Source organism: Bubalus kerabau, chromosome 3 (assembly GCF_029407905.1).
Source record: "Bubalus kerabau isolate K-KA32 ecotype Philippines breed swamp buffalo chromosome 3, PCC_UOA_SB_1v2, whole genome shotgun sequence".
Classification (NCBI taxonomy): domain Eukaryota; kingdom Metazoa; phylum Chordata; class Mammalia; order Artiodactyla; family Bovidae; genus Bubalus; species Bubalus kerabau.
In genome coordinates this window covers 77,137,575-77,151,901 of record NC_073626.1, presented here as the reverse complement: position 1 = coordinate 77,151,901, position 14,327 = coordinate 77,137,575, and positions in this window count along the sequence as shown.

The following is a 14,327-nucleotide window of genomic DNA, read 5'->3' as shown; positions in this document are numbered from 1 at the left end:
CTTGCTCCTTACTGGGCTACTTTTTAATTTTTTGTTGTATATAGATATTATAAAATTTACCATTCTAACCATTTTTGAGTATACAGTTCAGTGGCATGAAGTACATTCACATTGTGCAACCATCACCACTATCCATCTCCAAAACTTTTCATCAATCTAAACTGAAAACCCGTATTATGTAACTTCCCACTTCCCCCTACCCCCAGCCCCCAGAAGCTACAATAGCAAGTCCCATACACATGAATAAGTTTCGGTCCGACAGTGCGTTCATAAGTCCAATTTGTTCATGTAAGTACAACAAAGTTAGCCTAGGCACCCAACTAACACAGTATAGTACTGCACTGCAATAGGTTTATAGTACTTTTCACACAAATTACACCAAAAAAAGACAAAAAACAAAGAGAATATTTTTATTCTTACAGTATGCTGAAAATCACAGTAGTACAGTACAACAGTACAAACCTAGACAGCATATTAAAAAAGACAGACCTTACTTTGCTTCCAAAGGTCCATATAGTCAAAGGTATGGTTTTTCCAGTAGTCAGGTATAGATGTGAGAGCTGGACAATAAAAAAGGCTGAGCACCAAAGAAGTGATGCCTTTGAACTGTGGTGCTAGAGACTCTTGAGAGTCCCTTGGACAGCAAGATCAAACCAGTCAATCCTATAGGAAGTCAACCCTGAATATTCACTGCAAGGATGGATACTGAAGCTAAAGCTCCAATACTTTGGCCCCTGGTGCAAAGAGCTGACTCATTGGAAAAGACCCTGATGCTGGGCAAGATTGAAGGCAGAAGAAAAAGGACAGAGCATGAGATGGTCGGATGGCACCACCGACTCACTGGACTTGGGTTTGTGCAAACTCCAGGAGACGGTGAAGGACAGGGAAGCCTGGTGTGCTGCAGTCCATGGGGTCGCAAAGAGTGGGACTTACAACAACTAGCATACAGGACATGTTCATACCTTTGAAAGTGTCAGCTTGAAGGTTCGTATGTAGAGGACTTACTGTACCCCGCTTCTATGGATTTGGAAGTTACCTTATCTAAGTGGAACCATACAATAGCTGTCCTTTTGCAGATCCAAGGAGAGGACTGCGGTTGGGTGCACGGAGATGGGCCAAAGGGACTGGAGTGTGGTCCAAGCCACAACCAGGGATGTTCACAGGATGGAGCCCAGGTTTGCCATAAAAGCCCCACTGTTAACCTGCATATCAAGGGAGGGGTGGGGCCCCACCATATCAGCCCCTTAGCACACTCACAGCGGGCATGGCTCTGCCTCTGCGAGCTCTGGGAGCGTGCAAGCAGCCATGAAACCAAAAGGAGCTCCCAGTAGGAGCACTCCAGTAATATCTACCTCACATTGCAGCTCAGAAATGCATCTGAGGGCTTCTATTTCAACTTGGAAGTGGACCCTGACCCTAACAGACAACCCCAAAGCAAAGAGGAAGCACTGCTCAGTGTCCAGAGTAGTCTCTGTTCAACACAACACCAATTGCACCCCCTAACAAGGGGATAATGGCCAGCACACACAGAGAAAAGAGGTGACAGGCTTCCATACCAAAAACAGCCCTCACAGTATAATTATTACACTCAGACAGGCTATACTGGGATGCTCCCACATAAAATTGCCCTTTAAGATCAAAGTAGATAACTGTTTCTCCTACGTCCAGAGAAACAAAGAAAGTTAAGTAAAATGAAAAAGTAGAGGAATAACTCCCAACTAAAAGAACAAGAGAATTTCCTTGAAAGAATAATGAAACAGATGTCTCCTGTCTACTAAACACTGAGTTCAAAATGGACATAATATAAATACTGAAGGAAAGAAAGGGCTATCAATAGAAATAGGGAGTTCCCTGGTGGTCTAGTGGTTATGACTTTTTACTGTTGTGGCCCAGGTTCAAACCCTGGTCAGAGAACTGATATCCCACACACCTCATGGCATGGCAAGGGAAAAAAGAAAAAGAAAGAAAAGAAAAAAGAAATATAGATCATTGTAACAAGGAAGTAGAAACTATAAAGAGAAGCCAATGAAAATTTTAAAGCTCATTTGCCAAGACAAAAACTGAGCTAAAGGCAATAAGTAGCAAACTAAATAATACAGAAGAATGAACAAGTGACCCAAAAGCTAGAACAATGGAAATTATCCAATCACAACAGCAGACAGAAAGACAAGTGAAAAAAAAAAAAACGAAAGCAATAAGCAAGACCTCTGGGATAATTAGAGTGAGCCAACCTATGCATAATTGGAATCCAGAATAAGAAGAAACAGGGGAATATAAAATATATTTGAAGCAATTATGGCTGAAAATTTCCCAAACCTAAAGAAGGAAAAAGATATCCAGGTACAGGAAGCACAGAGAGTCCCAAACAAGATGAACCCAAACAGACCCACACCAAGAACAGTATAATTAAAATGACTATTAATTAAAGTTAAAGATAGAAAGAGTCTAAAGGCAGCAAGAGAAAAACAGAGTTAGTCACAAGGGAACCCCCATAAGGGTATCAGCTGATTTCTCTACAGAAACATCACAGGCCAGGAGACAATGGCAAGTATATTCAAAATCCTAAAAGGGAAAAACTACCAAATGAGGATACTCTATCAGCAAGATTATCATATAGAATTGAGGAAGAGGGAATTTCTTAGACAAGCAAAAAAATTAAAGAATATAGTGAGACTAAGTCTATCCTTAAAAAAACTACTGAAAGGTATTCTCTAAATAGAAAAGAAGCAATAATACATAGGAAAGAGAAAATCACAATAGAAAAGTGAATCATTTAAATAAGCTAGTATGTAGAGTTCTAAAGTTTTTTTAATTGTGAAAGCAATTGTATGCACAATGAACAGCAAAAGGATAAACATGAAGATGTAAAAGAGGACGCCAGAGTAGAAGGATGTGACCTCACTGCTTCAGATGAAAACACCAAATCACAGCTGACTGCTAAGCAACCATCAACCAAAAAACACCGGAGCCTATCAGAAAGGATACCCTACACCCAAAGACAAAGAAACAGCCACAACCAGGCAGCAGGAGGAACACAGTCACAGTAAAATTGAATCCCATATCCTACAGATGGGCAACCCACAAACTAGAAAATAGTTATATCAAAGAAGCGCTCCCACGGGGGTGAAAGTTCTGAGCCCAGAGCAATGGGAAGAGGAGGCCCACGGAAAATCTGGCTTTGAGGGTCAGTGGGGTTTGACAGCAGGAATTCCAGAGGACTGGGGGAAACAGAAACTCTGCTCTTGGGGGTTAACACAAGGTCTCTTGCACACCAGGACCCAGGGGAAAAAAGCAGGGACTTCTTAGGATTCAGGGCCAGGTTACCTGCTGGTATTGGAGGGTCTCCTGTGGAAGTGGAGTGAGAGGAGGTAGCTGCAGCTCACTGCAGGAACAAACACAGGGACAGTGGTAGTTCTGGAGAGTGTTCATTAGCATGAGCTCTCCTGGAGGCTGCCAAGATCGGAACCACTCAATAGCCTGTAGGGTTCACTACTGAAACACCACAGGTCAAACAACCAACAGAGCAAGAATACAGCTCCACCCATCAGTAGACAGGCTGCTTAAAGTCTTTCTGAGGACACAGCTGCCCACTAAACATACCCTTTGACATGGCCCTGCCCAGAGGAACAAGACCCAGCTCTACCCACCAGTGGGTAGGAAGCACTACCTCCCACCAGGGAGCCTATACAAGCCTCTTAGACAATTTCATCCACCAGGAAGCAGACCGTAGAAGCAAGAAGAATTACAACCAACCCTGCAGCTTGCAGAAGAGAAATCTCAATCACAGCAAGTTAGACAAAATGAGACAGCAGAGAAACATGACCCAGAAGAAGGAAGAAGATAAAATAAAACCCCAGAATAACAACTAAATGAACTGGAGATTAGGCAATCTATCCAAAAAAGAATTCAGAGTAATGATAGTAAAGATGATCCAAGATCTCGGAAAAAGAAGTGAGGCACAGATTGAGATACAAAAAATGTGTAACAAAGACCGAGAAGAACTAAAGAATAAACAGAGATGGACAATACAATAACTGAAATGAAAAATACACTGAAGTAGTCAATAGCAGAATAACTAAGGCAGAAGAATGGATAAGTGAACTGGAAGACAGAATGGTGGAAATCACTTTCATGGGATAAAGAAAAAAGAATGAAAAGAAATGAAGACACTCTAAGAGACCTTTGGGACAACACTAAATGCATCAATATTTGCATTATAGGGGTTCCAGAAGGACAGAAGAGAGAAGGAAAGGACCTGGGGAAATATTTGAATATTCAAAAATATTTGAATAGCTGAAAACTTCCATATCATGGGAAATGAAACAGTCACCCAAGTTCAGGAAGTGCAGAGAATCCCAGGCAAGATAAACCCAAGGAGATACACATCAAGACACAAAGTAATCAACTGACAAAAATTAAAAACAAAGAATAAATATTAAAAGCAAAAAGGAGAAAGCAAAAAATAACATACAAGGGAATTCCTACAAGGTTACGAATTCCTACAGCTTTTGGTTTCTAGGCAGAAACTGCAGGCTAGAAGGGAGTGACACCATGTATTTAAAGTGATGGAAGAGAACAACTTACAACAAGAATACTCTATCCAGCAAGGCTCTCATTCGAATTTGATGAAGAAATCAAAAGATTTACAGACTAAAGCTAGACTACCACCACCAGACCAGCTTTGCAACAAATGTTAAAGCAACTTCTCTAGGCAACAAAGAAAAGATCACAACTAGAAACAAGAAAATTATTAATGGAAAAGCTCATTGGTAAAAGCAAACATACGTTAAAGGTAGAAAATAATCTGCACACAAATATGATATCAAAACCAGCAATTGTGAGGAGAGGGGAGCAAAACTGCAGGATATTGGAAATGCATTTGAAATTAAAAGACCAGCAACTTAGAACAATCTTGTTTTTATAGGCTGCTATATCAAAACTTCATAGAAACCACAGCCAGAAAAATACAATAGATACGCACAAAAAAAGAAAAAGGAATCAAACGTAACACTAAAATTAAATCAGCAAGTCATGAACAAGGAGGAAGGGAAGAAAAAACATCTACAAAAACAAATCCAAAACAATTAACAAAAGGACAACAACTGGAACATCGCTGTTGTTGTTTAGTCACTAAGTCATGTCTGACTCTTTTGCCACCCCATGGACTGTAGAGCACCAGACTCCTCTACGCATGGGATTTCCCAGGCAAGAACACTGGAGCAGATTGCCATTTCCTTCTCTAGGGGAGCTTCCCAACCCAGGGATTGAACCTGGGTGTCCTGCATCGGTAGGCTGATTCTTTAACACTAAGCCCCCAGGGAAATAAATAATTACCATAAACATAAACAAATTAAAAGCTCCAACCAAAAGACAAAGACTGGCTGAATGGATACAACAACAAGAGCTGTATACATGTTGTCTACGGCTCAGAGGTTAAAGCGTCTGCCTGCAAGGCGGGAGACCTGGGTTCGATCCCTGGGTTGGGAAGATCCCCTGGAGAAGGAAATGACAACCCACTCCCGTATTCTTGCCTGGAGAATCCCATGGACAGAGGAGCCTGGTGGGCTACAGTCCACAGGGTCGCAAAGAGTCGGACACGACTGAGCAAGTAGGGAAAAAAATACGAGAGACCCATTTCAGATCTAGGGACACATAGAGACTGAAAGTGAGGAAATGGAAAAAGGATTTCTGTGCAACTGAAAATCAGAAGAAAGCTGGAGCAGCAATACTCATATCAGACAAAATAGGCTTTAAAATAAAGAGCATTATAAGAAACAAAAAAGGATACTATATAAAGATCAGGGGATCAATCCAAGAAGAAGATATACCATTGTAAATACGTATGCACCCAACATAGAAGCCCCTAAATTAAAAGGAAAAACTAACAACCATAAATGGAGAAATCAACAGTAACACAGTAATAGTAGGAGACTTTAACACCCCACTTTCATCAATGGGGTGTTAAAGATCATCCAGACGTAAAGTGAATAAGGAAACATAGGCCTTAAGTGACACATTAGACCAGACAGACTTAATTGATATTCATAGAGCACTCCATCAAAAATCAGCAGAACACACATTATTCAAGGGCACGTGGGACATTCTCAGAATTGATCATATGCTGGGTGACAAAACAAGCCTCAGTAAATTTAAGAAAACTGAATCCATCATCTTTTTTGACCACAATGCTGTAAGATTAGAAATCAACTACAAGTTAAAAACTGGAAGAGAAAAAAAAAAAAACCCAGAACATGGAGTCTAAACAATAATGCTACTAAACAACCAATGGATCACTAAATAAACCAAAGAGGAAATCAAAAATTACTGACAGACAAATGAAAATGAAAGCACAGCAATCCAAAACCTATAGGAACTAGCAAAGGAAGTTCTAAGTGGGAAGTTATAGCAATAAAATCTTACCTCAGGAAACAAGAAAAAGCTCAAATAAGCAACCTAAGCTTACACCTAAAGCAACTAGAAAAAGAAACAAAACACAGTTAATAGAAGAAATCATAAAAAGAGAGAAGAAATAAATGAAATAGGGACTTAAACAATAGGAAAAAATCAATGAAACTAAAAGTGGTTTTTCTGAAAAGACAAAAAATTTGACAAACCTTTTGTCAGACTCATCAAGAAAAAAAAGAGAGGGGGCTCAAATCAATAAAATCAGAAATAAGAAAGGGGAAGTTATACTGGACACAAAAGAATTACAAAGGATCATAAGAGACTACTACAAGCATCTATATGCCAATAAAATGGACATCCTAGAAGAAATGGAAAAATTCTTACACAAGTACAGTCTCCCAAGGCTGAACCAGGAAGAAATAGAAATATAAACATAAACAGACCAATCACAAGTACTGAAATTGAAACTGAGGTTTAAAAACTCCCGACAAACAAAAGTCCAGGACCAGAAAGCTTCACAGGCAAATTCCATCAAACGTTTACAGAAAAGTTAAAACCTATCCTTCTGAACAGAGACGGCAATGGCACCCCTTTCCAGTACTCCTGCCTGGAAAATCCCATGAAAGGAGGAGCCTGGAAGGTTGCAGTCCATGGGGTTGCTGAGAGTAGGACACGACTGAGCGACTTGACTTTCACTTTTCACTTTCATGCATTGGAGAAGGACATGGCAACCCACTCCAGTGTTCTTGCCTGGAGAATCCCAGGAACGGGGGAGCCTGGTGGGCTGCCGTCTATGGTGTCACACAGAGTCAGACATGACTGAAGTGACTTAGCAGCAGCAGCATCCTTCTGAAACTATTTCAAAAAAATTACAGAGGAAGGAACACTCCCAAACCACCATCAACCTAATACCAAAATCAGACAAAGATACAAAAAAAAAAAAAAGGAAGAAAATTACAGGCCAACATCTCTGATGAATGATGAATATACATGCAAAAATCTTCAACAAAATACCAGCAAACTGAATCCAACAATACATTAAAAGGATCATACACTATGATCAATTTATGGTGTGGAATTTATCGCAGGGATGCAAGGATTTTTCAGTATCCACAAATCAATCAGTGTGATACATCACATCAAGCCACATGATCCATCGCAATAGATGCAAAAAAAATAAAAATCTTTTGACACAGTTCCACACCAATTTATGATAAAAACTCTCCAGAAAGGAAGACATCTCAACATAATAAAGCCCATAAGTGACAAACCTAGAGCAGACATCATACTCAATGATGAAAACCTGAAAACATTTCCTCAGGAACAAGAAAAGGATATCCACTCTCACCACTTTTATTCAACATAGCTTTGGAAGTCCTAGCCATGGCAATAAGAGAAGAAAATCAAAAGGAATCCAAATTGAAAAAGAAATAAAATTATTACTGTTTGCAAATGACATCGTATCACAGGTAAAAAATCCTAAAGATGCTACCAGAAACCTAAATACTAGAGTTCATTAATGAATTCAGTAAAACCACAGGATACAAAATATATAGAAATCTTAGCATTTCTATACACTGACAACGAAAGATCAAAAAGAGATATTAAATAAACAATCCCACTTACCACTGCATCAAAAAGAATATATAGAAATAAATCTACCTAAGGAGGAAAATCACTGCAGATGGTGACTGCAGCCATGAAATTAAAAGACGCTTACTCCTTGGAAGGAAAGTTATGACCAACCTAGATAGCATATTGAAAAGCAGAGACATTACTTTGCCAACAATGGTCCGTCTAGTCAAGGCTATGGTTTTTCCTGTGGTCATGTATGGATGTGAGAGTTGGACTGTGAAGAAGGCTGAGTGCCGAAGAACTGATGCTTTTGAACTGTGGTGTTGGAGAAGACTCTTGAGAGTCCCTTGGACTGCAAGGAGATCCAACCAGTCCATTCTGAAGGAGATCAGCCCTGGGATTTCTTTGGAAGGAATGATGCTAAAGCTGAAACTCCAGTACTTTGGCCACCTCATGCGAAGAGTTGACTCATTGGGAAAGACTCTGATGCTGGGAGGGATTGCGGGCAGGAGGAGAAGGGGACGACAGAGGATGAGATGGCTGGATGGCATCACTGCCTCTATGGATGTGAGTCTGGGTGAACTCTGGGAGTTGGTGTTGGACAGGGAGGCCTGGCGTGCTGCGATTCATGGGGTTGCAAAGAGTCAGACACAACTGAGCGACTGAACTGAACTGAACTGAAGGAGGAAAAAGACCTGTACTCTGAAAACTATGATTCTGATAAAAGAAATTGAGGATAATACAAATAGAAACATGGTAGCAAGGTTGGAGAAGGCAATGGCACCCCACTCCAGTACTCTTGCCTGGAAAATCCCATGGGCGGAGGAGCCTGGTGGGCTGCCGTCCATGGGGTCGCTAAGAGTTGGACATGACTGAGCGACTTCACCTTCTCTTTTCATCTTCATGCATTGGAGAAGGAAATGGCAACCCACTCCAGTGTTCTTGCCTGGAGAATCCCAGGGATGGGGGAGCCTAGTGGGCTGCCGTCTCTGGGGTCGCACAGAGTCGGACACGACTGAAGCGACTTAGCAGCAGCAGCAAGGTAATGTTCAAAATCCTTCAAGCTAGACTTGAGCAGTACATGGACCGAGAACTTCCATATATACAAGCTGGATTTTAAAAAGGCTGCTGCTAAGTCACTTCAGTCGTGTCCGACTCTGTGCGACCCCATACATGGCAGCCCACTAGGCTCCTCTGTCCCTGGGATTCTCCAGGCAAGAATACTGGAGTGGGTTGCCATTTCCTTCTCCAATGCATGAAAGTGAAAAGTGCAAGTGAAGTTGCTCAGTCATGTCCAACTCTTAGCGACCCCATGGATTGCAGCCTACCAGCATCCTCCGTCCATGGGATTTTCCAGGCAAGAGTACTGGAGTGGGTTGCCATTGCCTTCTCCATTTAAAAAGGCAGAGGAACCAAATTGCCAATACCTGTTGGATCACAGAGAAAGTGAGGGAATTCCAGAAAAACATCTACTTCTGCTTTGTTGACTACACTAAGGTCTTTGACTATGTGGATCACAACGGACTGTGGAAAATTCTTAAAGAGATTTTACCTATTTTAGGAAAAACCTGTATGCAGGTCAAGAAGGAACAGTCAGAATCAGACATGGAACAACAGACTGGTTCAAAATTGGTAAAGGAGTACATCAAGGCTGTATATTGTCACTCTGCTTATTTAACATATATGCAGAGTACATCATGTGAAATGCCAGGCTGAATGAGTCACAAGCTGGAATCAAGATTGCCTGGAGAAATATCAACAACCTCAGATATGCAGATGATACCACTCTAAAGGCACAGAGCAAAGAGGAATTAAAGGGCCTCTTGAAAAGGGTGAAAGGGGAGAGTGAAAAAGCTGGCTTAGATGAAAAAAACCAAGATCATGTCATCCGGTTCCATCACTTTATGGCAAATAGATGTGGCAAAAGTGAAAACAGTAACAGATCTTATTTTCTTGGGCTCCAAAATCACTGTGGATAGTGACTAAAGCCATGAAATTAAAAGATGCTTGCTCCTTGGAAAGGAAGCTATGACAAAACTTTTTTTTTTAAGTCACTCAGTCATATCTGACTCTTCGTGACCCCATGGACTATATAATATAAAGTCCATGGAATTCTCCAAGTCAGAATACTGGAATGGTTTCCCTTCTCCGGGGGACCTTCCCAACCCAGGGATTGAACCCAGGTCTCCCACACTGAAGGCAGATTCTTTACCAGTTGAGCCACAAGGGAAGCCCAAGAATACTGGAATGGATAGTCTATCCTTTCTCCAGCTGATCTTCCCGACCCAGGAATCAAACCAGGGTCTCCTGCATTGCAGGTGGATTCTTTACCTATTAGGGAGAGCTATTATGGAAGTCCAATGACAAACCTAGATAGCATATAAAAAAGTGGAGACATCACTCTGCCAACAAAGGTTTATCTAGTCAAAGGTATGGTTTTTCCAGTAGTCATGTATGAATATGAGAGTTGGACCATAAAGAAGGTTGAACAGCAAAGAATTGATGCTTTCAAATTGTGGTGCTAGAGAAGTCTCTTGAGAGTTCCCTGGACAGCAAGGAGATCAAACCAGTCAATCTGAAAGGAAATCAATCTTGAATATTCATGGAAGGACTGATGCTGAAGCTCTAATACTTTGGAGCTTGGCTACCTGATGCAAAGAGCTAATTCACTGGAAAAGACCCTGATGCTGGGAAAGATTGAGGGCAGGAGGAGAAGGGGGCAACAGAGGATGAGATGATTGGATGGCATTATTGACTCAATGGACATGAGTTTGAGCAAGCCTGGGGAGATAGTGAGGGACAGGGAAGCCTGGCATGCTGCAGTCCATAGCATCGCAAAGAGTCAGACATGACTTAGTGACTGAAAAACAACAATAATAAACAGATGGAAAGATAGACCACATTCTTAGATTGGAAGGATCAATACTGTTAAAATGACCATTCTATCCAGATGCTATGCAATCCCTATCAAATTACAATGGCATTTTTCAAAAAACTAGAACAAAGTATGGAAACACAAAAAACCCTGAATACCCAAAACAATCTTGAGAAAGAACGGAGGTAGAGGAACTATGCTCCCTGACTTCAGTCTATACTATACACAAAACTACAGTAATCAAAACCACAGTACTGCCATGAAAACAAACACAATGATTAATGGAATCAGGATAGAAAACCCAGAAATAAATCCATACACTTACAGTCAATTAATCTACAAAAAAGGAAGCAAGACTACTTAATGGAGAAAAGACAGACCTTTCAATAAGTGGTGCTGGGAAACCTGAACAGCTACATGTAAAAGAATGAAATTATTAACAGCACATTCTTTAACACTGCATACAAAACTCAAAATGGATCAAACACCTAAATATAACACTGAATACTATAAAACTTCTAGAGGAAAACATAGACAGAACACTCTTTGACATAAATCACAGTAATATTTTTTTTGGATCCATAATGGAAGCAAAATCAGTAGTAAACAAACGGGACCTAATTAAACTTAAATGCTTTTGCACACTAAAAGGAAACCATAAATAAAACAAAAAGACACCCTATAGACTGGCAGAAGATATTTGTAAACAATGTGACTGGTAAGGGCTTAATTTCCAAAATATAAAAACAGTTCATACAGGTATATATACATATATATATATACACACACAATCAAAAAATGGGCAGAAGACTTGTTCCATGTTTTTGCTCCAGGGAGCAAACAGGTACAAAGCTCCTCTCTGGAAGAGCTTGGGAAGGGGTTTGGAGAGGGCAGGAAGGAGATCAAAACGCTATTCTGACGTGTACCCCAGTGTTCACAGCAGCACTGTGTACACCAGTCAAGATATGGCAGCAACCGAAACGTCCACTGACAGATGAATGGATAAAGAAGATACGGTATTTAAATGTATACAATGGATACATTTAAATGGATAAATGTATACAAAGCAATATTATTCAGCCATAAAAGATGAATGAAATAATACCATTTGCAGCAACATGGGTGGGCCTAGAGATTATCATACTAAGGGAAGTGACTCAGAGAAAGACAAATATATGCTGTCACTTATATGCAGCATTTAAAAAGATGACACGAGTGAAGTTATTTACAAAACAGAAACAGACTCCGACAGAAAACAAACTTATGGATACCAAAGGGATAAATTAAGAGTTTGGGATTAGCAGACACCAACTGTTACATAGGAAATAAACAAGGCCCTACTGTGTTACACAGGCAGCTACATTCAGGCTCTTGTAATAAACTATAATGAGAGAAACATGTATACGTAGCACAACAAGGTAAATCAACTATACTTCAATAATTGTCCTTTTGTGTCTGGCTCATTTCACTTAGGGTAATGTTTCCAAGGTTTATCCACATATCAGAATTTCCTTCCTTTTTAAGACTAAAAAATATTGTATTTCATGTATACACCATATTTTGTTTATCCATGTATCCATCAATGGACATTTGATTTGTTTCCATCTTTTGGCATTGTGAGTAATGCTGCTGTGTACATGGGGGCACAAATATCAACTCTCAGTTTTTAATTCTTTTGACACCTACTTAGAAATGGAATTGCTGAACTTGTAATTCTATGCTTAATTTTTTGAGGATCTGTCACACCGTCCTCCACAGTGGCTTCACCATTTTATGGGGTGTATCTGGCATAGTCCACAGCTTCCCATGTTGTCTTAGAGATGGAGGCTGACAGTGCATGGCATGGCTGCTAGGAAAAGCAATGACTAGAGAACCCAGGGCTCAGTGTGCAGGTGTCCAGGCACGGACAGGAAGCCTCCACTTGCCACTTTGCCCTCCTTTAAGCCATGATAGCCCAGAGGCAGTCATAGCTCCAGAACCGTGGTCTGTCCTTGCTGCTCCGTTGGCTAAGTTATCAGACTACCATCGCCTTTTGCTTGACACTAAATGATGGGAGATCTGGAGGAAATGTTACTAACCCCAGAGAATAAGAGCGTGGGAATGGGAAAAGTGCCTGCCTTACTTTAGCTCCTTTTGCACGTGCTTTCCCAGCAGTTAGGGAAGGTCAAGGTTAAAGGAAGCTAGGATCTTTGTTCTTGAGGCAATTTAAATGTGGAAAAATTGGGTCCAAAGACCTGGTCTAAAGGGAAGTGAGCACAAAGCACAGTGAATTTGTGGGCACTGGCTGATACGGGAGAACCTCCAGACTTAGAGAGAGAGAGAGAGGCTGGGGCCAGGGCATGTAAGCACAGCTGGTTTCTGAAATACTATCCTCCACTTGGCACCTGTGGGGAGGGTTCAGACTCTTCCTCAGCAGGGAGAGTTGAGAAGAGTGGACCCCTACAACAGGAGGACAAACGTAAGAAAATAACTGGAGCAAAAGTTTGCATAAAATTTTTCAGAATAGGTTCTAGTCCTTTTCTATTGTCAGGTACTGCAAGAAGACCCTCCTGAGGCCTCCATCCCCTCCTTTAGCCATAGGCAGGGGCAAGAGTTTCTAGTGTGTTAACAACAGGGACCTGGAAGGAATGGAAATGCATTGATGATTTAGTCTTCTTGGCAGGATAAAGGGCTGAACATAAGAAGATGCAGCAACTCTGGGGGGAGACAGGTTCTGGACCGGCCAAGATGCAGCCGTTCTAGAAGGATGAAGAAAGAAGTGGTTCAGTGGAAAGATAAACTACATCAGCAAGTGTATCAGTTATTGTATGTATTAAACAAGTTTCTTCTAAGCAGTAGGACCAATACAATGTGTATATACATAGGAGATCTATTATGAGGAATTGGCTCACACAATATGGAAGCTGCAGTGGGGCCAGCATGTTGCAGACACAGGAGAGTTGATCAACTAATGGGATGAGGCCCACCCAATTATGAAGGACAGTCTGCTTACTTGAAGTTTACCGACTTACAAATTGCCCATGACATTTTTCACAGATCTAGAACAAATAATTCTAAAATTATATGGAATCATAAAAGGCCCAGAATCGGGTCTGAAGAAAAAGACCAAAGCAGGAGGCATAACCTTTCCAGGCTTCAGACAATACCACAAAGCTCCAGTAATCAAAACACCATGGAATCTGCACAAAAACAAACAGATCAATGGAACAAAACAGAGAATCCAGAAATAAACCCACACACCTCCCGTCAATTAATCTTCAACAAAGGAGGCAAGAATATCCAATGGGAAAAAGACAGTCTCTTCAGCAAGTAGTGCTGGAAAAGTTGGACAGCTGCATGTACATCAATGAAGTTGGAACATACCCTCTTACCACACACAAAAATAAACTCAAAATGGCTTGAAAACTTAAGCATAAGAAATGATACCATAAAATTCCTAGAAGAGAACATAGGCAAAGCACTCTCTGACATA